General features: G+C 54.1%; 1 long non-coding RNA gene across 1 annotated transcript in view; it reads left to right on the top strand.

The window, feature by feature from the left end:
• The window catches only part of LOC146007653 (uncharacterized), a 45,712-nt gene that overhangs the window by 6,006 nt on the left and 12,161 nt on the right, over positions 1 to 27,545 (top strand). The window contains exon 2 of the long non-coding RNA XR_014444374.1: positions 3,612 to 3,765. This is a non-coding gene — a long non-coding RNA (uncharacterized LOC146007653). The remainder of the gene's footprint in view (positions 1 to 3,611; positions 3,766 to 27,545) is intronic.

The raw sequence follows: 27,545 nt of genomic DNA, 5'->3' as shown, positions 1-27,545 counted from the left end.
TGTCGGTGGGCAGGCTGACATGGGGGGATAGGAGGATGCTGCTAGAGCAGGGGTGTCGGTGGGCAGGCTGACATGGGGGAGAGGAGGATGCTCCTAGAGCAGGTGTGTAGGTGGGCAGGCTGACATGGGGGGAGAGGAGGATGCTGCTAGAGCAGGGGTGTAGGTGGACAGGCTGACATTGGGGGAGAGGAGGATGCTGCTAGAGCAGGGGTGTAGGTGGGCAGGCTGACATGGGGGGAGAGGAGGCTGCTGCTAGAGCAGGGGTGTAGGTGGGCAGGCTGACATGGGGGGAGAGGAGGATTCTGCTAGAGCAGGGGTGTAGGTGGGCAGGCTGACATGGGGGGAGAGGAGGATTCTGCTAGAGCAGGGGTGTAGGTGGGCAGGCTGGCATGGGGGAAAGGAGGATGCTGTTAGAGCAGGGGTGTAGGTGGGCAGGCTGACATGGGGGGAGAGGAGGATGCTGCTTGGGCAGGGGTGTAGGTGGGCAGGCTGACATGGGGAGAGAGGAGGATGCTGCTAGAGCAGGGGTGTAGGTGGGCAGGCTGATATGGGGGGAGAGGAGGATGCTGCTAGAGCAGGGGTGTAGGTGGGCAGGCTGACATGGGGGGAGAGGAGGATGCTGCTAGAGCAGGTGTGTAGGTGGGCATTCTGACATGGGGGAAAGGAGGATGCTGTTAGAGCAGGGGTGTAGGTGGGCAGGCTGACATGGGGAGAGAGGAGGATGCTGCTAGAGCAGGGGTGTAGGTGGGCAGGCTCACATGGGGGGAGAGGAGGATGCTGCTAGAGCAGGGGTGTAGGTGGGCAGGCTGACATGGGGGGAGAGGAGGATGCTGCTAGGGCAGGGGTGTAGGTGGGCAGGCTGACATGGGGAGAGAGGAGGATGCTGCTAGAGCAGGGGTGTAGTTGGGCAGACTCACATGGGGGGAGAGAAGGATGCTGCTAGAGCAGGGGTGTCGGGGGGGCAGGCTGACATGGGGGGAGAGGAGGATGCTGCTAGAGCAGGGGTGTCGGTGGGCAGGCTGACATGGGGGGAGAGGAGGATGCTGCTAGAGCAGGGGTGTCTGTGGGCAGGCTGACATGGGTGGAGAGGAGGATGCTGCTAGAGCAGGGGTATAGGTGGGCAGGCTGACATGGGGGGAGAGGAGGATGCTGCTAGAGCAGGGGTGTAGGTGGGCAGGCTGACATGGGGGGAGAGGAGGCTGCTGCTAGAGCAGGGGTGTAGGTGGGCAGGCTGACATGGGGGAAGAGGAGGATGCTGCTAGAGCAGGGGTGTAGGTGGGCAGGCTGACATGGGGGAAAGGAGGATGCTGTTAGAGCAGGGGTGTAGGTGGGCAGGCTGACATGGGGAGGGAGGAGGATGCTGCTAGAGCAGGGGTGTAGGTGGGCAGGCTCACATGGGGGGAGAGGAGGATGCTGCTAGAGCAGGGGTGTCGGTGGGCAGGCTGACATGGGGGGATAGGAGGATGCTGCTAGAGCAGGGGTGTCGGTGGGCAGGCTGACATGGGGGAGAGGAGGATGCTCCTAGAGCAGGTGTGTAGGTGGGCAGGCTGACATGGGGGGAGAGGAGGATGCTGCTAGAGCAGGGGTGTAGGTGGACAGGCTGACATTGGGGGAGAGGAGGATGCTGCTAGAGCAGGGGTGTAGGTGGGCAGGCTGACATGGGGGGAGAGGAGGCTGCTGCTAGAGCAGGGGTGTAGGTGGGCAGGCTGACATGGGGGGAGAGGAGGATTCTGCTAGAGCAGGGGTGTAGGTGGGCAGGCTGACATGGGGGGAGAGGAGGATTCTGCTAGAGCAGGGGTGTAGGTGGGCAGGCTGGCATGGGGGAAAGGAGGATGCTGTTAGAGCAGGGGTGTAGGTGGGCAGGCTGACATGGGGGGAGAGGAGGATGCTGCTTGGGCAGGGGTGTAGGTGGGCAGGCTGACATGGGGAGAGAGGAGGATGCTGCTAGAGCAGGGGTGTAGGTGGGCAGGCTGATATGGGGGGAGAGGAGGATGCTGCTAGAGCAGGGGTGTAGGTGGGCAGGCTGACATGGGGGGAGAGGAGGATGCTGCTAGAGCAGGGGTGTAGGTGGGCATTCTGACATGGGGGAAAGGAGGATGCTGTTAGAGCAGGGGTGTAGGTGGGCAGGCTGACATGGGGAGAGAGGAGGATGCTGCTAGAGCAGGGGTGTAGGTGGGCAGGCTGACATGGGGGGAGAGGAGGCTGCTGCTAGAGCAGGGGTGTAGGTGGGCAGGCTGACATGGGGGAAGAGGAGGATGCTGCTAGAGCAGGGGTGTAGGTGGGCAGGCTGACATGGGGGGAGAGGAGGATGCTGCTAGAGCAGGGGTGTAGGTGGGCAGGCTGACATGGGGGGAGAGGAGGATGCTGCTAGAGCAGCGGTGTAGATGGGCAGGCTGACATGGGGGGAGAGGAGGATGCTGCTAGAGCAGAGGTGTAGGTGGGCAGGCTGATATTGGGGGAGAGGAGGATGCTGCTAGAGCAGGGGTGTAGGTGGGCAGGCTGACATTAGGGGAGAGGAGGATCCTGCTAGAGCAGGGGTGTAGGTGGGCAGGCTGACATGGGGGGAGAGGAGGATGCTGCTAGAGCAGGGGTGTAGGTGGGCAGGCTTACATGGGGGAGAGGAGGATGCTGCTAGAGCAGGAGTGTAGGTGGGCAGGCTGACATGGGGGGAGAGGAGGATGCTGCTAGAGCAGGGGTGTAGGTGGGCAGGCTGACATGGGGGTAGAGGAGGATGCACGATAGAGCAGTGGTGTAGGTGGGCAGGCTGACATGGGGGGAGAGGAGGATGCTGCTAGAGCAGGGGTGTAGGTGGGCAGGCTGACATGGGGGGGAGAGGAGGATGCTGCTACAATAGTAGAGTGGGTGAAGAGTCTGGAATGGAATAGAAGGACTTGAAATGGGTTATAGGGGCCGTGCGCATGTGCAGTTTATGAAGAATCGGCTGATATGCAAATTCGCAGCCACGTGATCAGGTCTGAATTAGCCCCAAGGAGATGGGGTGATACTCTATTGATGTATTTTATCACGCTGTTTGTGCTCATTAGGATTAGGTTTAGCCACGCACAGCCACTGGTCACTTATTTCAGCCCGTCCCTCCCCGGCCGGTGTGAGCTGAAATGCCGACTCCAGCGGCCGACAACGCACCGGATGGAGGAACTGTATTATAATCATCTTCTAATAAATCAGTATTTTAGTTGGTTTAGCATCTGTTCTATAAGGAGACCCTGGTTTCTGTATTTCCCCCGGAATGCCCTGTATACTATCTGATCACTCTCCCTCTCAGGGTTGGGCTACTTGGGCTACTTCAGATGGGTACTTACAGAGTTCAATATACATTTCACGGTTCCCAGGCGTCAGCTCGTCGCACTGACTATTCTTCACCTGTTACATTGGCCGGCGGCTATAATCAGTTTCCAGCTTATTTACAATGTGATCGTTCCACTACGTTGAATTACATATATTGTTTTTTACAGTATCTGCTCCACGCTTTACTATTATTTGCATGTCATGTAATACATAGATTTAACAGCATTTAATGTATGATAATTGCGAAAAAGACATTTCAGGGCTCAGTCAGAGAAATGATATCAGTGATTCCCCCCTTTTCGTAGACTCCAATCCATGCTGGTCCGCACTCCCGGAATGCACAGGGGACTCCGGAATTTAGAGGCGATGTTCTGACTTCCAGAAGTGCATCCCGTTACATCTGCTGGAATTCCCGCACCCCCTACACCTGGTATCCCGGAGGGCACCATTTAATAGCAGGTGAGTATGTGATCACTTCCTGTCTTGTAATTTACATATAGGGGATTATTCTGGTTGATTCGCAAGGCTGTAAATTTGCAGCGTTGTGATTACACCAAAGCCCGCCTTGTGAATGGTTGGCTGTTGCAGTAACATCCACAAAGTAACATCCATTCACAGGCCAGGAGGGAACGGCCACATCTTTTGATGGTTGCCGACCATTGAAGGATGTGGTGCGTGCATGCAAATAAAAGTGACTTTCAAGGCACTTACATATGTGGGCACACTGGGAAGGAAATGGGGGGGCAGCTGACATCCGGTGATATCAGCAGCTGCCCACCCCCCGCATCATGGCCTCATTAGCATGAGAACGCCCTGAGTTCTTATAGGAACGTCCATGAAACACTCCCATACGCTAATGGGGCCACCCCCGCCCGCTGTCCTGGTTGCGTATGCACAGTGCCACCACCGTTCCCTGCGTGGCAACCAGAATAAGGGCCATAATGAGTTTTACATTCACATTTGCTGGAATGTAAGTAGAGATTTGTCCATAGGAGTTTTGTAGACACTACCATTTACATACTGAACAAATGACATCTGCATAGAAAATGGGGTATACAGACCATATATAAGGTGTGCCCAAATGAAAAGGGAGACTACGGTTGTATGTAAACAATATTTTAATCAAAGAATATTTAATTACAGTTCATGTGTAACATTACAACTACACATAATTGACATTGATGCAATGATCCAGCGCGTAACAAGGGAGTGGATGGATTCAGTGTAGAAACTCCTTGGTTGCTGATGAATCCAGGTTTCCACGGTCTCCTGCACCTCCTTGTCACAGGTGAACCGTTCACCTTTAAGTGTTTGTTTTTTAAGTGGCCGAAGATATTGGAGTCACATGGGGAGATAACTTCACCATGCAGCGTAAATGTATATTTATAGAGAATATAACATCAGTTCTGGCCTCCATCCGCCCCAAGTTGCCAGCCTTTGATGTTATATTTTATATAAATTCAGCTTCGGTCACATATGATAAGTTGTTCACAGCAGCTGATCATGTGGGATCCTCAAGCAATGCAAATGCAGGAGGAGGTGCTTACCACCCCCTGCTGGCATTTGTGATCATATCAAACTGCGATGCAATGGCAGTGTAGCGGGTCATTGCGACCATTGGTTGGGGTGTTCCTATACGACTACAGCTTAAGTAAGTCTCATCTTACTCAGTCTTGCAGTCGCAGGCTGGCTTGCGAGGTGAAGAAAACTTTACCTTGCAGCGTAAGTGTATATTTATATAAAATATAACATCAGTTCTGGCCTCCATCCGCCCCAAGTTGCCAGCCAATCTTTCACCTTTGATGTTATATTTTATATAAATTTAGCTGAGCTTCCGGTACGGGGCGGAGAAAGGGCGCCATGACGGCGGAGGGGGAGGACGGATGGCGGCACGGTGACTACTCCCCCCCCACCCCGGCCGGGGCGGGCGCACTGCAACGGCAGGAGATGCACGGAGATGCGGCACTGGATGACGCCACACTGGACCAGGCCGCAGCCAGCAGCGCACAGCTCAGCCCCCGGGTACGGCACCATAGGCTCAGGACCCGGCCACAGGCACGGTCCCCGGCATGATGACCCCCGAGGCGACGGTGGCCCCCATCGGCACCTGGAGGCGGCTTCCGGCCAGGACAGGGGAAAGATCAGGCCCAAGCTGCTGTCCCGCAGCATCAGCAGATGCAGGAGTCCGCAGCAACCAGTGGCGCCTCTGATGGCTGCCTAGGCGCTGTGCAGCTCGGCAGGTATGTGTTCCCTGTGTGATACTGTACTGTCCCGGCTTATATTGTTACATACCTGGCTGCTGCAACGACCAGTAGTGCCGCTGATGGCTGCCTAGGTGCTGTGCAGCTCGGCAGGTATGTGTTCCCTGTGTGAAAACTGTACTGTCCCTGCTTATTAGTGTTCACTCTAGCAGTTAGAGCGGGCAGGGCGCCGGGGGCGGACCGGGCCGCCATTGACACAAGAGGGGCATGCCCGGGCCGCTGCCGTCATCAAAGGGGGCGGGCCCGGCCACCACCGTCACCAAAGGGGGCGGGCCCGGCCCCTCCGAAGTCGGTTTGCTGATGAGGAAGCGCTGGGCATCGCCATCTACGGCGGCACTTTGCTTCCCCGTGGGGCTGTTTTTAGCGGGGCGCTGCTAGAGCTAAAGCAGCCTAGCGGGAACACTACTTATATCGTTACCTACCTGGCTGCTGCAGAGACCAGTGGCGCCACTGATGGCTGCCTATGCGCTGTGCTGCTCGTCGGACATGTGGTCCCCGCATGTAATGTCTCAATGTAATGTATGTAATGCCCCCCCCCCCCCCCCCCAGTGCTTGATGCTACACTGTAAATCCACAAAAAATTCCTAGTGTGCGCAAGCACACATGGCCAATAAAGTTGATTCTATTCTATTCTATTCTTGGGTCGCAAATGATAAGCAGCTTATCATGTGGGATCCTAAAGCAATGCAAATGCAGGAGGAGGTGCATACCACCCCTTGCCGGAATTTGTGATCAAATCAAACTGCGATGCAATGGCAGTTTAGAGGGACATTGTGACCATCGGTTGCAGTGTCCCTCTATGGCTACAGCTTAGGTAAGTCTCCGCTTTCTCAGTCTTGCAGTTGCAGGCCGGCTTGTAAGGCGAAGGAACTTCACCTTGAAGCATATATTTATATTTATATAAAATGTAACATCAGTTCTGGCCTCCATCCGTCCCAAGTTGCCAGCCAATCACTCGCCTTTGATGTTATATTTTATCTAAATTTAGCTGAGCTTCCGGTAGGGGCCTCAGAAAGGGCGCCCTGGACGGAGTACGGCGTAGGAGGAGGACGGATGGCGGCACGGTGACCACTCCCCCCCACCCCAGCCGGGGAGGGCTCACTGCAACTGCAGGAGATGCACGGAGATGCAGCACTGGATGACACGGCAGTGGACCAGGCCCCAGCCAGCGGCGCACAGCTCAGCCCCCGGGGACGGCACCAGAGGCTCAGGACCTGGCCGCAGGCACGGTCCCTGGCATGATGACCCCCAGAGGTGACGGTGGCCCCCATCGGCACCTGGAGGCGGCACCCGGCCAGGACAGGGGATATATCAGTCCCACAGAACCAAGCCGCTGTCCCCCATCATCAGCAGATGCAGGAGCCATCTATCCTGTGGCAGCACCCCCCGTCCCCCCCAGGGAGGATGTATGATTAGACTATAGGGGGCAGAGGCGTGGAACTCAGCCCAGGGAGGGCCCAACTCCAGCCTCAGACCTCATTGTCTCTCCCCAGGCCTCAGTGACTCTATCCCCCCCGCCCCCCACCACCACCACTGTCCTTGCTTATATCGCTACCTACCTGGCTGCTGCAGCGACCAGTGGTGCCTCTGATGGCTGCCTAGGTGCTGTGCAGCTCGGCAGGTATGTGTTCCCTGTGTGATAACTGTACTGTCCCTGCTTATTAGTGTTCACTCTAGCATTTAGAGCGGGAAGGGCGCTGGGAGGTGGACCGGGCCCGCTGATGTCAAAGCTGGTGGCAGTCCCGGGCCGCCAATGTCACAAGAGGGGCGTGCCCGGGCCGCAATGTCATCAAAGGGTGCGGGCCCAGCCGCCGCCCTCATCAAAGGGGGCGGGTCTGGCCCCTCCGAAGTCGCTTCGCTGCTGGGTAAGCACCGGGTATCGCCGTCTGCGGCGGCGCTGGGCTTCCCCGTGAGGCTGTTTAAGTGGGGCACTGCTAGAGGGGCAGGGCGAATTTTGCCCTTTAAAAATGTGGTCCCCGCATGTAATGTCTCAATGTAATGTATGTAATGCCTCCCCCCCCCCCCCCCCCTTATCCATGCTTGATGCTGCACTGTAAATCCCCAAAAAATTCCTAGTGTGCGCAAGCACACATGGCCAATAAAGTTGATTCTATTCTATTCTATTCTTGGGTCGCAAATGATAAGCAGCTTATCATGTGGGATCCTCAAGCAATGCAAATGCAGGAGGAGGTGCATACCACCCCTTGCCGGCATTTGTGATCATATCAAACTGCGATGCAATGGCAGTTTAGAGGGACATTGTGACCATCGGTTGCAGTGTCCCTCTATGGCTACAGCTTAAGTAAGTCTCCCCTTACTCAGTCTTGCAGTCGCAGGCTGGCTTGCAAGGCGAAGGAACTTCACCTTGCAGTGTAAATGTATATTTATATAAAATCAGTTCTGGCCTCCATCCGCCCCAAATTCCAGCCAATTCCTCGCCTTTGATTTTATATTTTATATAAATTCAGCTTGGGTCACATATGATAAGCTGCTCACAGCAGCTTATCACGTGGGATCCTCAAGCAATGCAAATGCAGGAGGAGGTGCATACCACCCCCTGCCGGCATTTGTGTTCATATCAAACTGCGATGCAATGGCAGTTTATAAGGACACTGAGACCATCAGTCACGTTCACCCTCTATGACTACAGCCTAAGTAAGTCTCCTCTTACTCAGGCTTGCAGTCGCAGGCCGGCTTAATTTTTGGACTGCACTTGATGCGCACGATGTATTGCACGTTATAGATAGAAAGTTAGAGCATGTGACATGTGTCCTGTGTGTTGAGGTACCAGGAGTACCTTGTTGTGTGGAGAAGCCGATGGTCCATGGTCCCGGACTGCTACGGCCGTACCGTTCGCACAAGCTGATCTCCGTTCTTCCTAGGTCAGTGTCCTGTACACTCTCACGTGGTGACAGCCGCATGCAGCTGGCAGTCATAGCCATTGCTGGGGAGCGATGATTTAGGCAGGCTGTCAGTACGTTTAAAGTGCAGACATGCAGCAATTTGGTATCACAGATGTGCAGCAGGTTGGTGTCACAGATGAGGCGGGAATCCTTTGGAAACGCGTTTCCAGCTTTGTCAACCTGGCTAAAGTGCTCAGATTTTAAGAGGCTTTAGAGAGTTGATGTTCCGGTCTCTCGGTCTCCAGTACTTGATGGACAGACCAATCCTTGGGATGCGTTTTGCCGCACTCAGGGTTGCTTTTTACGTGACGCCTCCCCACTTAAGCGCTGCAGACACCATTTTTTTTCCCAGCATAGAGAACAGGTCTGAATCAGGCTCTCAGTTTGGATTGCATATGATAAGCTGCTTGCAATAGTTTATCATGTGCAATCCATAAGCAATGCAAATGCAGGAGGAGGTGCATTCCACCCCTGCCTCCATTTTCCATCGTATCAAACTGTGATTGCAGTTTAGAAGAACATCGGGACCATCGGTGGCTGTGACCCTTTGCGACTGCAGCCTGAGTAAAGGGGCATACACACGTAGAGATCTGTGCTAAGCAATTTTTCTAAGCAATTTTGCTAAGCAACTTTGCTGGTGTCGATCTCCCATGGGGAGCACATATACACGCAGAGATTTGTGCTAAGCAATAATAGTGGGTGGATATTACCAGAGGGGAGGTTTTGTTTTTTTTTTCTCATATTTTACTGATGTCGTATGCATACGTATTTATTCAATACGAATTTGTATTTATCAGCCATTAAATACTAATTCGTATCAGCAGAAGCCTACATGGATCATTCAGATCCGTGCAAGTGTCAGTGTAGAAAATAAATATTTTAAAAAAAATGTCATCAAAGGGTGCGGGCCCAGCCGCCGCCCTCATCAAAGGGGGCGGGTCTGGCCCCTCCGAAGTCGCTTCGCTGCTGGGTAAGCACCGGGTATCGCCGTCTGCGGCGGCGCTGGGCTTCCCCGTGAGGCTGTTTAAGTGGGGCACTGCTAGAGGGGCAGGGCCAATTTTGCCCTTTAAAAATGTGGTCCCCGCATGTAATGTCTCAATGTAATGTATGTAATGCCTCCCCCCCCCCCCTTATCCATGATTTATGCTGCACTGTAAATCCCCCCAAAATTCCTAGTGTGCGCAAGCACACATGGCCAATAAAGTTGATTCTATTCTATTCTATTCTTGGGTTGCAAATGATAAGCAGCTTATCATGTGGGATCCTCAAGCAATGCAAATGCAGGAGGAGGTGCATACCACCCCTTGCCGGCATTTGTGATCAAATCAAACTGCGATGCAATGGCAGTTTAGAGGGACATTGTGACCATCGGTTGCAGTGTCCCTCTATGGCTACAGCTTAAGTAAGTCTCCCCTTACTCAGTCTTGTAGTCGCAGGCTGGCTTGCAAGGCGAAGGAACTTCACCTTGCAGTGTAAATGTATATTTATATAAAATATAAAATCAGTTCTGGCCTCCATCCGCCCCAAGTTGCCAGCCAATTCCTCGCCTTTGATTTTATATTTTATATAAATTCAGTTGGGTCACATATGATAAGCTGCTCACAGCAGCTTATCACGTGGGATCCTCAAGCAATACAAATGCAGGAAGAGGTGCATACCACCCCCTGCCGGCATTTGTGATCATATCAAACTGCGATGCAATGGCAGTTTACAAGGACACTGCGACCATCGGTCACGTTCACCCTCTACAACTACAGCCTAAGTAAGTCTCCTCTTACTCAGGCTTGCAGTCGCAGGCCGGCTTAATTTTTGGACCGCACTTGATGCGCGCGATGTATTGCACGTTATAGATAGAAAGTTAGAGCATGTGACATGTGTCCTGTGTGTTGAGGTACCAGGAGTACCTTGTTGTGTGGAGAAGCCGATGGTCCATGGTCCCGGACTGCTACGGCCATACCTTCCGCACAAGCTAATCTCCGTTCTTCCTAGGTCAGTGTCCTGTACACTCTCATGTGGTGACAGCCGCATGCAGCTGGCAGTCATAGCCATTGCTGGGGAGCGATGATTTAGGCAGGCTGTCAGTACGTTTAAAGTGCAGACATGCAGCAAGTTGGTATCACAGATGTGCAGCAGGTTGGTGTCACAGATGAGGCGGGAATCCTTTGGAAACGCGTTTCGAGCGCTCAGGCCGGCTTTGTCAACCTGGCTAAAGAGCTCAGATTTTAAGAGGCTTTAGAGAGTTGATGTTCCGGTCTCTCGGTCTCCAGTACTTGATGGACAGACCAATCCTTGGGATGCGTTTCGCCGCACTCAGGGTTGCTTTTTACATGACGCCTCCCCACTTAAGCGCTGCAGACACCATTTTTTTCCCCAGCATAGAGAACAGGTCTGAATCAGGCTCTCAGTTTGGATTGCATATGATAAGCTGCTTGCAATAGTTTATCATGTGCAATCCTTAAGCAATGCAAATGCAGGAGGAGGTGCATTCCACCCCCTGCCTCCATTTGCCATCTTATCCAACTGTGATTGCAGTTTAGAAGAACATCGGGACCATCGGTGGCTGTGACCCTTTGCGACTGCAGCCTGAGTAAAGGGGCATACAATTTTGCTAAGCAACTTTGCTGGTGTCGATCTCCCATGGGGAGCACATATATACGCAGAGATTTGTGCTAAGCAATAATAGTGGGTGGATATTACCAGAGGGGAGGTTTTGTTTTCTTTTTTTTTCTCATATTTTACTGATGTCGTATGCATACGTATTTTTTCAATACGAATTTGTATTTATCAGCCATTAAATACTAATTCGTATCAGCAGAAGCCTACATGGATCATTCAGATCCGTGCAAGTGTCAGTGTAAAAAATAAATATTTTTAAAAAAATGTCATCAAAGGGTGCGGGCCCAGCCGCCGCCGTCATCAAAGGGGGCGGGCCTGGCCCCCCCGAAGTCGCTTCGCTGCCGGGTAAGCGCCGGGTATCGCCATCTGCGGCGGCGCTGGGCTTCTCCGTGAGGCTGTTTAAATGGGGCACTGCTAGAGGGGCAGGGCGAATTTTGCCCTTTAAAAATGTGGTCCCCGCATGTAATGTCTCAATGTAATGTATGTAATGCCTCCCCCCCCCCCCCCCTTAGCCATGATTTATGCTGCACTGTAAATCCCCCAAAAATTCCTAGTGTGCGCAAGCACACATGGCCAATAAAGTTGATTCTATTCTATTCTATTCTTGGGTCGCAAATGATAAGCAGCTTATCATGTGGGATCCTCAAGCAATGCAAATGCAGGAGGAGGTGCATACCACCCCTTGCCGGCATTTGTGATCATATCAAACTGCGATGCAATGGCAGTTTAGAGGGACATTGTGACCATCGGTTGCAGTGTCCCTCTATGGCTACAGCTTAAGTAAGTCTCCCCTTACTCAGTCTTGCAGTCGCAGGCTGGCTTGCAAGGCGAAGGAACTTCACCTTGCAGCGTAAATGTATATTTATATAAAATATAAAATCAGTTCTGGCCTCCATCCGCCCCAAGTTGCCAGCCAATTCCTCGCCTTTGATTTTATATTTTATATAAATTCAGCTTGGGTCACATATGATAAGCTGCTCACAGCAGCTTATCACGTGGGATCCTCAAGCAATGAGAGGTTTTGTTTTTTATATTTTACTGACTATTTTACTGATGTCGTATGCATACGTATTTTTTCAATACGAATTTGTATTTATCAGCCATTAAATACTAATTCGTATCAGCAGAAGCCTACATGGATCATTCAGATCCGTGCAGGTGTCAGTGTAAAAAATAAATATATATTTTTTTGAAACGGCGTCCCCCCCCCGAACAAGTAAACAAGTAAGGGTTCCCCGTATTTTTTTAAACCAGCACCAGGCCCAATGGCCGGTCCTGGTTCCCAAAATACAGAGGACAAAACGAATGGGGTCCCCCGTATTTCAAGAACCAGCCCCAGGCCCAACCAGCCAGCAAGGTAATGCCACAGCCGGGGGGGCGAGGGGAGACTTTTTCTACAAGTCCCCCCCGCGAAAGCATTCATCCCTCCAACCGGTCTGCCTGGTCAGAGGTCCTGGGGAAGTGGGGACCCCACCGATAAAGGGGTCCCCCCTTCCAGAACTTACCTGGCCAGGCAGTCCCAGTACCCCTGGCCTGTGAGGGGTGTGGTATGGGGTTCCGACATTCGGGATCCGGACAGCCGGACTCAGACAGCATGGCGAGCGCATAAAAACCCCTTGCGGGGGGTATTCTGTTCTCTCTCTATGGGGGTCGTGGACCCCCACAAGGAAAAATAGCGAGTGGCCGTTGGGCTGTCGTTGTTTTGACAGTCGGGATCCCGACGTCTGGTAAATGACTGTCGGGAACGCGTCTGGCACCCCCAGTGGGTACCGGGCTGATTCAAGTGTAAAAATTTGTATAAACCATTGGGTTTTGCTGTGGAACTATGAGTTCCAGCAAGCCTGGAACGCATACTGGGACTTGGAGAACCACAAGTCCCAGCATGTGGCCCATTTAAGAGCTTGCTGGGCTCATAGTTCAAAAGCAGAACCAATAGTTAAATAAAAACACAAACACACATGAAAAATAAAACTTTATTACATTCAGAGCCCTTTCATCTGAATACTTACCTATCTTGACACGTAGGTAGGTCTCCTCCATCCATCTGGTGGTCCCTAAGAAATCCTGTTAGGTTACCTGGGGAAGGAAAGCATACTCACCAGGGTTCGCCGTTGTAGATGGCTCTGGCAAGGTTTGGAATAAATTTTTTCCATCTGTATAGACAGAAATGTCCTGCCTGTAGTATAATGTGGAAGCACCCAGCACAGGGGCGTAACTAGATCTCTCTGGGCCCCATAGCAAATTTTGAAAAGGGCCCCCCCACCCCTTTGTACAGGGTGTCAAAATGCATACACAGAGGCAGGAGGTAAGAAACACAGGGGTAGTGGCCGACAGGAGGGTCAAACACAGAGGAAGGTGGTACAGTACTACAGGGGGTCACAGTGGGGGTAGGGGCAAGAAGGTGTCACACAGGCATAGTGGGTTCAGGGGGTCTTACACAGAGGAAGGATGTGGAGAGTGAAGAAGGTGACACATACAGGGGATGTGTGGTACAGGAGGGTTAAAGACCAGGGATGAGGGTGGAAGAGGGTCAAGGTGTCATACAAGAGAATAGGGGGAAATACACCAGGGGTGATGGGGGGTGAAAAGGGTCACACACAGAGGAAGGGTGTAGGTGGCTCATAAGGTTTCATACACACACACGCACACTGGGTACAGAAAAGAAGGTACAGTGCTCCAAGGGCACTTACCAAGCAGGGGGTGAGCTCCAGGCACAGGGTCAAGTGGAGACCGGCGGCAGGGGAATTCATGCTGGACAAGGCAGCAGTGTCATCCCTGTGCGGATGCTGGAGGCAGGCCCAGCACTGTGTTCCCATCATGATGCAGCTACTGGAGAGGAGGTGGGTGCAGGGACTGCTAGGCGGGGGTCAGGGTCACGCAATATCTCCGGCGTCTGGGGGGTAGGCAGTGCGGCGGTGGGACGCACATCTCTAGCATCTAGGAAGAGGGTGGGGGACCCGGGAGGTCGCAGGGCGCATCACCGGCTATTGGTGGGGCGCGGGGCGGCGCAGGACACACGCACATTTCTGGCTCCTGAAATGGGGGTGGGGGAGGTCAGTGCAGGCCAGGGTACATCTCTGGCTGGCTATTGAGGGGCGAGGCAGGACCCAAAATGATCTCCGGCGTCTGAGGGGGGGCAGAGGGTGTCGCTGCAGTGGGTGCCACTGCCTTTTTTTTTTTATAGGGTGCAGGGTGAGTAGCGGGCCCTACCGACAGCTCAGGACCTGTAGCAGCTGCACCCACAGTAGTTACGCCACTGACCCAGCAGATAGCAAGCTCCCCGTGTACTGCAGGATGTCTCATTCAGTGTATGTACACCTTATGCAGCATGTGCTGTAGTAGCGGGGGTGTGCTATACATGGGGACAGAGGGGTGACTGGGCATTAGGGTGTGCTCTACATGGGGACAGAGGGGTGACTGGGCATTAGGGTGTGCTCTACATGGGGACAGAGGGGTGACTGGGCATTAGGGTGTGCTATAGATGGGGACAGAGGGGTGACTGGGCATTAGGGTGTGCTATACATGGGGACAGAGCGGTGACTGGGCATTAGGGTGTGCTATACATGGGGACAGAGCGGTGACTGGGCATTAGGGTGTGCTATACATGGGGACAGAGGGGTGACTGGGCATTAGGGTGTGCTATACATGGGGACAGAGGGGTGACTGGGCATAAGGGTGTGCTATACATGGGGAAGGAGGGGTGACTGGGCATTAGGGTGTGCTATACATGGGGACAGAGCGGTGACTGGGCATTAGGGTGTGTTATACATGGGGACAGAGCGGTGACTGGGCATTAGGGTGTGCTATACATGGGGACAGAGCGGTGACTGGGCATTAGGGTGTGCTATACATGGGGACAGAGGGGTGACTGGGCATTAGGGTGTGCTATACATGGGGACAGAGGGGTGACTGGGCATTAGGGTGTGCTATACATGGGGACAGAGCATTGACTGGGCATTAGGGTGTGCTATACATGGGGACAGAGGGGTGACTGGGCATTATGGTGTGCTATACATGTTGACAGAGGGGTGACTGGGCATTAGGGTGTGCTATACATGGGGACAGAGGGGTGACTGGGCATTAAGGTGTGCTATACATGGGGACAGAGGGGTGACTGAGCATTAGGGTGTGCTATACTTGAGGACAGAGGGGTGACTGGGCATTAGGGTGTGCTATACATGGGGACAGAGGGGTGACTGGGCATTAGGGTGTGCTATACATGGGGACAGGGGGGTGACTGGGCATTAGGGTGTGCTACACATGGGGACAGAGGGGTGACTGGGCATTAGGGTGTGCTATACATGGGGACAGAGGGGTGACTGGGCATTAGGGTGTGCTATACATGGGGACAGAGGGGTGACTGGGCATTAGGGTGTGCTGTACATGGGGATAGAGCGGTGACTGGGCATTAGGGTGTGCTATACATGTGGACAGAGTGGTGACTGGGCATTAGGGTGTGCTATACATGGGGACAGAGGGATGACTGGTCATTAGGGTGTTCTGTACATGGGGCAGAGCGGTGACTGGGCATTAGGGTGTGCTATACATGGGGACTGAGGGGTGACTGGGCATTAGGGTGTGCTATACATGGGAACAGAGGGGTGACTGGGCATTAGGGTGTGCTATACATGGGGACAGAGGGGTGAATGGGCATTAGGGTGTGCTGTACATGGGGACAGAGGGGTGACTGGGCATTAGGGTGTGCTATACATGGGGATAGAGTGGTGACTGGGCATTAGGATGTGCTGTACAAGGTGACAGAGGTGTGACTGGGCATTAGGGTGTGCTATACATGGGGACAGAGGGGTGACTGGGCATTAGGGTGTGCTATACATGGGTACAGAGGGGTGACTGGGCATTAGGGTGTGCTATACATGGGGACAGAGGGGTGACTGGGCATTAGGGTGTGCTATACATGGGGACAGAGGGGTGACTGGGCATTAGGGTGTGCTATACATGGGGACAGAGCGGTGACTGGGCATTAGGGTGTGCTATACATGGGGACAGAGCGGTGACTGGGCATTAGGGTGTGCTATACATGTGGACAGAGGGGTGACTGGGCATTAGGGTGTGCTATACATGGGGACAGAGGGATGACTGGGCATTAGGGTGTGCTGTACATGGGGCAGAGCGGTGACTGGGCATTAGGGTGTGCTATACATGGGGACAGAGGGATGACTGGTCATTAGGGTGTTCTGTACATGGGGCAGAGCGGTGACTGGGCATTAGGGTGTGCTATACATGGGGACTGAGGGGTGACTGGGCATTAGGGTGTGCTATACATGGGAACAGAGGGGTGACTGGGCATTAGGGTGTGCTATACATGGGGACAGGGGGGTGACTGGGCATTAGGGTGTGCTATACATGGGGACAGAGGGGTGACTGGGCATTAGGGTGTGCTATACATGGGGACAGAGGGGTGACTGGGCATTAGGGTGTGCTATACATGGGGACAGAGGGGTGAATGGGCATTAGGGTGTGCTATACATGGGGACAGAGCGGTGACTGGGCATTAGGGTGTGCTACACATGGGGACAGAGGGGTGACTGGGCATTAGGGTGTGCTATACATGGGGACAGAGGGGTGACTGGGCATTAGGGTGTGCTATACATGGGGACAGAGGGGTGACTGGGCATTAGGGTGTGCTATACATGGGGACAGAGGGGTGACTGGGCATTAGGGTGTGCTATACATGGGGATAGAGCGGTGACTGGGCATTAGGGTGTGCTATACATGTGGACAGAGGGGAGACTGGGCATTAGGGTGTGCTATACATGGGGACAGAGGGATGACTGGGCATTAGGGTGTGCTGTACATGGGGCAGAGCGGTGACTGGGCATTAGGGTGTGCTATACATGGGGACAGAGGGGTGACTGGGCATTAGGGTGTGCTATACATGGGAACAGAGGGGTGACTGGGCATTAGGGTGTGCTATACATGGGGACAGAGGGGTGACTTGGCATTAGGGTGTGCTATACATGGGGACAGAGGGGTGAATGGGCATTAGGGTGTGCTGTACATGGGGACAGAGGGGTGACTGGGCATTAGGGTGTGCTATACATGGGGATAGAGTGGTGACTGGGCATTAGGATGTGCTGTACAAGGTGACAGAGGTGTGACTGGGCATTAGGGTGTGCTATACATGGGGACAGAGGGGTGACTGGGCATTAGGGTGTGCTATACATGGGTACAGAGGGGTGACTGGGCATTAGGGTGTGCTATACATGGGGACAGAGGGGTGACTGGGCATTAGGGTGTGCTATACATTGGGACAGAGGGGTGACTGCGCATTAGGGTGTGCTATACGTGGGGACAGAGGGGTGACTGGGCATTAGGGTGTGCTATACGTGGGGACAGAGGGGTGACTGGGCATTAAGGTGTGCTATACGTGGGGACAGAGGGGTGACTGGGCATTAGGGTGTGCTATACGTGGGGACAGAGGGGTGACTGGGCATTAAGGTGTGCTATACGTGGGGACAGAGGGGTGACTGGGCATTAGGGTGTGCTATACGTGGGTACAGAGGGGTGACTGGGCATTAGGGTGTGCTATACGTGGGGACAGAGGGGTGACTGGGCATTAGGGTGTGCTATACATGGGGACAGAGGGGTGACTGGGCATTAGGGTTTGCTATACATGGGGACAGAGGGGTGACTGGGCATTAGGGTGTGCTATACATGGGGACAGAGGGGTGACTGGGCATTAAGGTGCGCTATACATGGGGACAGAGGGGTGACTGGGCATTAGGGTGCGCTATACATGGGGACAGAAGGGTGACTGGGCATTAGGGTGTGCTGTACAAGGTGACAGAGGGGTGACTGGGCATTAGGGTGTGCTATACATGGGGAAAGAGGGTTGACTGGGCATTAGGGTGTGCTATACATGGGGACAGAGGAGTGACTTGGCATTAGGTTGTGCTATACATGGGGACAGTGGGTGACTGGGCATTAGGGTGTGCTATACATGGGGACAGAGGGGTGACTTGGCATTAGGGTGTGCTATACATGGGGACAGAGGGGTGACTGGGCATTAGGGTGTGCTATACATGGGGACAGAGGGGTGACTGGGCATTAGGGTGTGCTATACATGGGGACACAGGGGTGACTGGGCATTAGGGTGTGCTATACATGGGGACAGATGGGTGACTGGGCATTAGGGTTTGCTATACATGGGGACAGAGGGGTGACTGGGCATTAGGGTGTGCTATACATGGGGACAGAGGGGTGACTGGGCATTAGGGTCTTCTGTACATGGGGACAGAGCGGTGACTGGGCATTATGGTGTGCTGTACATGGGGACAGAGGGGTGACTGGGCATTAGGGTGTGCTGTACATAGGGACATAGGGGTGAATGGGCATTAGGGTGTGCTATACATGGGGACAGAGGGGTGACTGGGCATTAGGGTGTGCTATACATGGGACAGAGGGGTGACTGGGCATTAGGGTGTGCTACACATGGGGACAGAGGGGTGACTGGGCATTAGGGTGTGCTATACATGGGGACAGAGGGGTGACTGGGCATTCGGGTGTGCAATACATGGGGACAGAGGGGTGAATGGGCATTAGGGTGTGCTATACATGGGGACAGAGGGGTGACTGGGCATTAGGGTGTGCTATACATGGGGACAGAGGGGTGACTGGGCATTAGGTTCTTCTGTACATGGGGACAGAGCGGTGACTGGGCATTAGGGTGTGCTGTACATGGGGACAGAGGGGTGACTGGGCATTAGGGTGTGCTGTACATGGGGACAGAGGGGTGACTGGGCATTAGGGTGTGCTGTACATGTGGACATAGGGGTGAATGGGCATTAGGGTGTGCTATACATGGGGACAGAGGGGTGACTGGGCATTAGGGTGTGCTATACATGGGACAGAGGGGTGACTGGGCATTAGGGTGTGCTATACATGGGGACAGAGGGATGACTGGGCATTAAGGTGTGCTATACATGGGGACAGAGGGGCGACTGGGCATTAGGGTGTGCAATACATGGGGACAGAGGGGTGACTGGGCATTAGGGTGTGCTATACATGGGAACAGGGCGGTGACTGGGCATTAGGGTGTGCTAAACATGGGGACAGAGGGGTGACTGGGCATTAGGGTGTGCTAAACATAGGGACAGAGGGGTGACTGGGCATTAGGATGTGCTATACATGGGGACAGAGGGGTGACTGGGCATTACGGTGTGCTGTACATGGGGACAGAGGGGTGACTGGGCATTAAGTTGTGCTATACATGGGGACAGAGGGGTGACTGGGCATTAGGGTGTGGTATACATGGGGACAGAGGGGTGACTGGGCATTAGGGTGTGGTATACATGGGGACAGAGGGGTGACTGGGCATTCAGGTGTGTGCTGTACAAGGTGACTGAGGGGTGACTGGGCATTAGGGTGTGCTATACATGGGTACATTGGGGTGACTGGGCATTAGGGTGTGCTGTACAAGGTGACAGAGGGGTGACTGGGCATTAGGGTGTGCTATACATGGGGACAGAGCGGTGACTGGGCATCAGGGTGTGCTATACATGGGGACAGAGGGGTGAATGGGTATTAGGGTGTGCTGTAGATGGGGACAGAGGGGTGACTGGGCATTAGGGTGTGCTGTACATGGGGACAGAGGGGTGACTGGGCATTAGGGTGTGCTGTACATGGGGACAGCGGGGTGACTGGGCATTAGGGTGTGATGTACATGGGGACAGAGGGGTGACTGGGCATTAGGGTGTGCTGAACAATGTGACAGAGGGGTGACTGGGCATTAGGGTGTGCTTTACATGGGGACAGAGCGGTGACTGGGCATCAGGGTGTGCTATACATGGGGACAGAGGGGTGAATGGGTATTAGGGTGTGCTGTAGATGGGGACAGAGGGGTGACTGGGCATTAGGGTGTGCTGTACATGGGGACAGAGGGGTGACTGGGCATTAGGGTGTGCTGTACATGGGGACAGCGGGGTGACTGGGCATTAGGGTGTGATGTACATGGGGACAGAGGGGTGACTGGGCATTAGGGTGTGCTGAACAATGTGACAGAGGGGTGACTGGGCATTAGGGTGTGCTGTACAAGGTGACAGAGGGGTGACTGCCATTAGGGTGTGCTATACGTGGGGACAGAGTTGTGACTGGCATTAGGGTGTGCTATACATGGGGACAGAGGGGTGACTGGGCATTAGGGTGTGCGTTACATGGGGGCAGAGGGGTAATTGGGCATTAGGGTGTGCTATACATGGGGACAGAGGGGTGACAGGGCATTAGGGTGTGCTGTACAAGGTGACAGAGGGGTGACTCGGCATTAGGGTGTGCTATACATGGGGACAGAGGGGTGACAGGGCATTAGGGTGTGCTGTACAAGGTGACAGAGGGGTGACTGGGCATTAGGGTGTGCTGTACATGGGGACAGAGGGGTGACTGGGCATTAGGGTGTGCTATACATGGGGACAGAGGGGTGACTGGGCATTAGGGTGTGCTGTACATGGGGACAGAGGGGTGACTGGGCATTAGGGTGTGCTGTACAAGGTGACAGAGGGGTGACTCGGCATTAGGGTGTGCTATACATGGGGACAGAGGGGTGACAGGGCATTAGGGTGTGCTGTACAAGGTGACAGAGGGGTGACTGGGCATTAGGGTGTGCTGTACATGGGGACAGAGGGGTGACTGGGCATTAGGGTGTGCTATACATGGGGAAAGAGGGGTGACTGGGCATTAGGGTGTGCTGTACATGGGGACAGAGGGGTGACTGGGCATTAAGGTGTGCTATACGTGGGGACAGAGGGGTGACTGGGCATTAGGGTGTGCTATACGTGGGGACAGAGGGGTGACTGGGCATTAAGGTGTGCTATACGTGGGGACAGAGGGGTGACTGGGCATTAGGGTGTGCTATACGTGGGGACAGAGGGGTGACTGGGCATTAGGGTGTGCTGTACGTGGGGACAGAGGGGTGACTGGGCATTAGGGTGTGCTATACATGGGGACAGAGGGGTGACTGGGCATTAGGGTTTGCTATACATGGGGACAGAGGGGTGACTGGGCATTAGGGTGTGCTATACATGGGGACAGAGGGGTGACTGGGCATTAAGGTGCGCTATACATGGGGACAGAGGGGTGACTGGGCATTAGGGTGCGCTATACATGGGGACAGAAGGGTGACTGGGCATTAGGGTGTGCTGTACAAGGTGACAGAGGGGTGACTGGGCATTAGGGTGTGCTATACATGGGGACAGAGGGGTGACTGGGCATTAAGGTGTGCTATACATGGGGACAGAGGGGCGACTGGGCATTAGGGTGTGTTATACATGGGGAAAGAGGGTTGACTGGGCATTAGGGTGTGCTATACATGGGGACAGAGGGGTGACTGGGCATTAGGGTGTGTTATACATGGGGAAAGAGGGTTGACTGGGCATTAGGGTGTGCTATACATGGGGACAGAGGAGTGACTTGGCATTAGGTTGTGCTATACATGGGGACAGTGGGTGACTGGGCATTAGGGTGTGCTATACATGGGGACAGAGGGGTGACTTGGCATTAGGGTGTGCTATACATGGGGACAGAGGGGTGACTGGGCATTAGGGTGTGCTATACATGGGGACAGAGGGGTGACTGGGCATTAGGGTGTGCTATACATGGGGACACAGGGGTGACTGGGCATTAGGGTGTGCTATACATGGGGACAGAGGGGTGACTGGGCATTAGGGTTTGCTATACATGGGGACAGAGGGGTGACTGGGCATTAGGGTGTGCTATACATGGGGACAGAGGGGTGACTGGGCATTAGGGTCTTCTGTACATGGGGACAGAGCGGTGACTGGGCATTATGGTGTGCTGTACATGGGGACAGAGGGGTGACTGGGCATTAGGGTGTGCTGTACATAGGGACATAGGGGTGAATGGGCATTAGGGTGTGCTATACATGGGGACAGAGGGGTGACTGGGCATTAGGGTGTGCTATACATGGGACAGAGGGGTGACTGGGCATTAGGGTGTGCTACACATGGGGACAGAGGGGTGACTGGGCATTAGGGTGTGCTATACATGGGGACAGAGGGGTGAATGGGCATTCGGGTGTGCTATACATGGGGACAGAGGGGTGACTGGGCATTAGGGTGTGCTATACATGGGGACAGAGGGGTGACTGGGCATTAGGGTCTTCTGTATATGGGGACAGAGCGGTGACTGGGCATTAGGGTGTGCTGTACATGGGGACAGAGGGGTGACTGGGCATTAGGGTGTGCTGTACATGGGGACAGAGGGGTGACTGGGCATTAGGGTGTGCTGTACATGTGGACATAGGGGTGAATGGGCATTAGGGTGTGCTATACATGGGGACAGAGGGGTGACTGGGCATTAGGGTGTGCTATACATGGGACAGAGGGGTGTTTGAGCATTAGGGTGTGCTATACATGGGGACAGAGGGATGACTGGGCATTAAGGTGTGCTATACATGGGGACAGAGGGGCGACTGGGCATTAGGGTGTGCAATACATGGGGACAGAGGGGTGACTGGGCATTAGGGTGTGCTATACATGGGAACAGAGGGGTGACTGGGCATTCAGGTGTGTGCTGTACAAGGTGACTGAGGGGTGACTGGGCATTAGGGTGTGCTATACATGGGGACAGAGGGGTGACTGGGCATTAGGATGTGCTATACATGGGGACAGAGGGGTGACTGGGCATTACGGTGTGCTGTACATGGGGACAGAGGGGTGACTGGGCATTAAGTTGTGCTATACATGGGGACAGAGGGGTGACTGGGCATTAGGGTGTGCTATACATGGGGACAGAGGGGTGAATGGGTATTAGGGTGTGCTGTAGATGGGGACAGAGGGGTGACTGGGCATTAGGGTGTGCTGTACATGGGGACAGAGGGGTGACTGGGCATTAGGGTGTGCTGTACATGGGGACAGCGGGGTGACTGGGCATTAGGGTGTGCTATACATGGGACAGAGGGGTGACTGGGCATTAGGGTGTGCTACACATGGGGACAGAGGGTGACTGGGCATTAGGGTGTGCTATACATGGGGACAGAGGGGTGACTCGGCATTCGGGTGTGCTATACATGGGGACAGAGGGGTGACAGGGCATTAGGGTGTGCTGTACAAGGTGACAGAGGGGTGACTGGGCATTAGGGTGTGCTGTACATGGGGACAGAGGGGTGACTGGGCATTAGGGTGTGCTATACATGAGGACAGAGGGGTGACTGGGCATTAGGGTGTGCTGTACATGGGGACAGAGGGGTGACTGGGCATTAGGGTGTGCTGTACAAGGTGACAGAGGGGTGACTGGGCATTAGGGTGTGCTATACTTGGGGACAGAGGGGTGACTGGGCATTACGGTGTGCTATAGATGGGGACAGAGGGGTGACTGGGCATCAGGGTGTGCTGTACATGGGGACAGAGGGGTGACTGGGCATTAGAGTGTGCTGTACATGGGGACAGAGGGGTGACTGGGCATTAGGGTGTGCTGTACATGGGGACAGAGGGGTGACTGGGCATCAGGGTGTGCTGTACATGGGGACAGAGGGGTGACTGGGCATTAGAGTGTGCTGTACATGGGGACAGAGGGGTGACTGGGCATTAGGGTGTGCTGTACATGGGGATAGAGGGGTGACTGGGCATTAGGGTGTGCTATACATGGGGGCAGAGGGGTGACTGGGCATCAGGGTGTGCTGTACATGGGGACAGAGGGGTGACTGGGCATTAGAGTGTGCTGTACATGGGGACAGAGGGGTGACTGGGCATTAGGGTGTGCTGTACATGGGGACAGAGGGGTGACTGGGCATTAGGGTGTGCTGTACATGGGGACAGAGGGGTGACTGGGCATTAGGGTGTGCTATACATGGGGGCAGATGTGTAATTGGGCATTAGGGTGTGCTATACATGGGGACAGAGGGGTGACTGGGCATTAGGGTGTGCTATACATGGGGGCAGATGTGTAATTGGGCATTAGGGTGTGCTGTACATGGGGACAGAGGGGTGACTGGGCATTAGGGTGTGCTGTACATGGGGACAGAGGGGTGACTGGGCATTAGGGTGTGCTGTACATGGGGACAGAGGGGTGACTGGGCATTAGGGTGTGCTATACATGGGGGCAGATGTGTAATTGGGCATTAGGGTGTGCTATACATGGGGACAGAGGGGTGCCAGGGCATTAGGGTGTGCTGTACAAGGTGACAGAGGGGTGACTGGGCATTAGGGTGTGCGTTGTGTTGTGTGTGCCCATCACCCAGTGACCCGGCGCGTGAGACCCGGCAGCAGCAGCCTCTCTGACACAGCTGCAAGGAGCACACAATTACGGGGCAGATGATGAGTGAGAGCCGGGTGTGAGCGGCTGCGCCCCAATCCCGTCTGCCTGCAGCAGCCCCTGCTCCCCTCCTCCCGGGGCCGCCGGCATGCCCCCTGCCCCCCTGTGCCTGCTCTGCTCGGGCCTCCTGGTTCTCCTCCTGCACCTCGCCCGCTGCTTCTCCCCGCCAGTCTGCCTGCTGAAGACAGTCACCGCGTCCACGCTGCCCGCGCTCAGGGAGCAGGAGCCACTGTGTCCTCCGTGCATCCCGGAGCGGGGGATTCTCGGCTTCCCCTACACGTCCAAAGTGAGGCGCACAGGAGCATGCCCGCGAGGGACGACCTGCACAACACCGAGTGGCCCTACCACACACACTGGGTGAGGGACCAGGGAGATGGGGGGCTTGCACGCTGGAGAACAATGGGAAGGGACAAGTGATGAGGGGGGAGTGGATTCAGGACGCGATCGCGGAAGTGGTCGCGTCCTGTGTACACACGCAGTGAGACATGCAGATATTCTAAGCAATCTTACTAGATTGCGTCTGCATGCACTGACTTACTAATCAGGCGATCCCGGTGTGCGGGACCGCGCATCGGGATCGCCAGGAGCATACACACGGTGAGATTTGTGCTTAGTTTCTAAGCAATCTAGTAAGATTGCTTAGAAAATAGCACAAAATGCTCCGTGTGTGCACCAGTCTCATCAGGCTTGCAGATGCAGGTTGGCTTGCGAGACCAAAGAAACTTTGCCTTGCAGCTTAAATGTATATAAAATATAACATCAGTTCTGGCCTCCGTCCTCCCCAAGTTGCCAGCCAAACCCTCGCCATTGATGTTATATTTTATATACATTTTCAGTAGATGCCTGATTCAGTTTGGATTGCACATGATAAGCTTGTGCAATCCTTAAGCAATGCAAATGCAGGAGGAGGTGCATTCCACCCCCTACCTCCATTCTCTACACCGCAAGCTCCCCTGCAGTAAATATGGCAGAGGTGTTTGTTGTTCTGCGATGTGATCGCATGTGCAGAATGTAAACATTGCGCATAATGGGCCTTATTCAGATTTCATCGGTACTGCGCGCATTCGCACGCAGTACCGATGTTGGGCGTCTGCGCATGCGCAGACGTGTTTCTGCGCATGTGCAGGCTCATGGTGCGTGCACCCACGGCAACCTTTTGGGTCGCCGGGTGCACGCACCCATGGCAGCGAGGGGGGGGCAGAGATGGGCGGGGAGCGCCGGGCTGCCCCATTACCATATGGGAACGCCCAGCGTTCCATGGGCGTTTCCATGAGAACGCTGGGCGTTCTCATGGTAATGAGGAGGTGACGCGGGTGTGTGGGCCGGGTAGCTGACATCACCGGATGTCAGCTGGCCGCCCATATCCACGCCAGCGTGCACGCATATATATGCAACTGAAAAGTCACTTATATATGCGTGCACGCTAAACATCATTCGATGGTCACCGACCATCGAATGATGTGGGCGGACACCCCAGCAAAGCGAATGGATGTTTATGCAAAACATCCATTCGCTGCTGTGCGGGCGAAGCCACACTTTGCTGGGGCGGCGGAGGGGCATGCGTTCGCCGGGCGAGGTTTGGTGGATTCGCAATGTGGGTTGGATCGTACTTACCCAATCAGGAAGAGAGTTGATGTTCCGGTCTCTCGGTCTCCAGTACTTGATGGGCGTTGGAGAACATACCGTAGTTGTTAGTTGAGGGGCGATGTTCTGCCACCTTGTGTAATTCGGGCTGACGGAGGAGCCAGGTGTTCTTCTGGAAGCTGGAAGTTGTTATGTGGCTACTGATGGAGGTATCGGCTGCTCCTGTGTGAGATGATGTTATACCTCCTGCACCTGGGGAAGTGATGTTACCTTCACTGTGGTGGCTGCAGGGAGAAGCTGGGAGTGAATGGGTCCTGCAGATGTTCTAACTTCTCCCAATCGATTCCCGTGAAGAATGGATGTTCTCTGATGTTGCCGTTCTCACCCAGACGCATCTCAGGGTCACCACACAGGAGCTGGAAAGAGGAACAGGAGTGTAACTAAGGGGGTTATTCTGCTTGGTGCGTGGGACCGTACACGGTCGGTTCAGGTTTTTTTTGCATCTGCGCATACGTAGCTTTCGCTATGCGCATGTGCGGTGACCTCACACCGCTCACGAACGGGTCTCTCCGTGCGAAAAAACCTGTCCGCAAGAGTACGGTCATTGTGGGCGGCATGTGGGCGTTTTTATGGGAGCGGCCGGAGTAATGAGGAAAACTGGGCGTAAACATGGGCGTACAGGGGGGTGTGCACACAAAATGCACGGTGCCACAACCGTCTCGATCGGCGAATGCACCGTGAATTTTGGACCAAAAACAGGTGGACGCCAAAGAGTGCTCCTGACCACTCTTAGAGCTACCGCATGAGAGCGGACGCCTGGGTCTGCTAATTAATGCCGAATACAAGTAAATTACATACACCTGAATGCAATAAGCAATGCTGCAATAACCATCTCACCCATTCAGAAAGTGTTTTTGTATACTTTAAAAAGCAGGACACTCAATTCACAGAAGTCGACGTGTGTCAACTTTTTTACTGTAACACAAACATACCAGTTTTTTATTAGGAAAAAGACACAAACCACATCTAAGAGCAACAATGATGTTTTTGGACTCAATTTCTACTTTCACTGTGGCGTACGTTCAGATATACAGAAGGTGACGGTGTGAAAACAGACGAGACCCGTCCGTAAACGGTGGCGTACGCTCTGATGTACGCCAGGTGTCGGTGGCTAAGAGGGAGATCCGTCCGTGCACGGTGGCGTACGCTCAAGTGTACGCCACTCCCCATTGTGACCATCCGTGTGTGGCTGTTCTGTGGGCGGACTTACGCTCACCGTGAGCGTACAGGAAACGTACGGTGTGACGGACCGTACGCACGTTTCACCGATCCGATTAGAATAAGGCCCTAAGTTTCTGTTTATCTGCAGTCTGATTTCTTACAGTACATATTTAGGAGACATGATTTTAGCATCAAAGAAAAGAAGCATTATACTGTATTGCCCTAATCAGAGGATGTGTGTCTATGTAGTTTAGTATTCTTTCCCCTAACCTCTAGCAGGTTACTGCTTATCATGGTACCATTGGGGGTCATTCACTGGACTTGATTTGCTTATATTTGAATAGAAACAGGGAAAATGCCGGTGCTGTAT

Source organism: Crinia signifera, chromosome 6 (assembly GCF_055691185.1).
Source record: "Crinia signifera chromosome 6, ASM5569118v1, whole genome shotgun sequence".
Classification (NCBI taxonomy): Eukaryota; Metazoa; Chordata; class Amphibia; order Anura; family Myobatrachidae; genus Crinia; species Crinia signifera.
The sequence above is the reverse complement of the archived record's forward strand: the minus strand, read 5'-3'. Positions and strand labels throughout refer to the sequence as shown.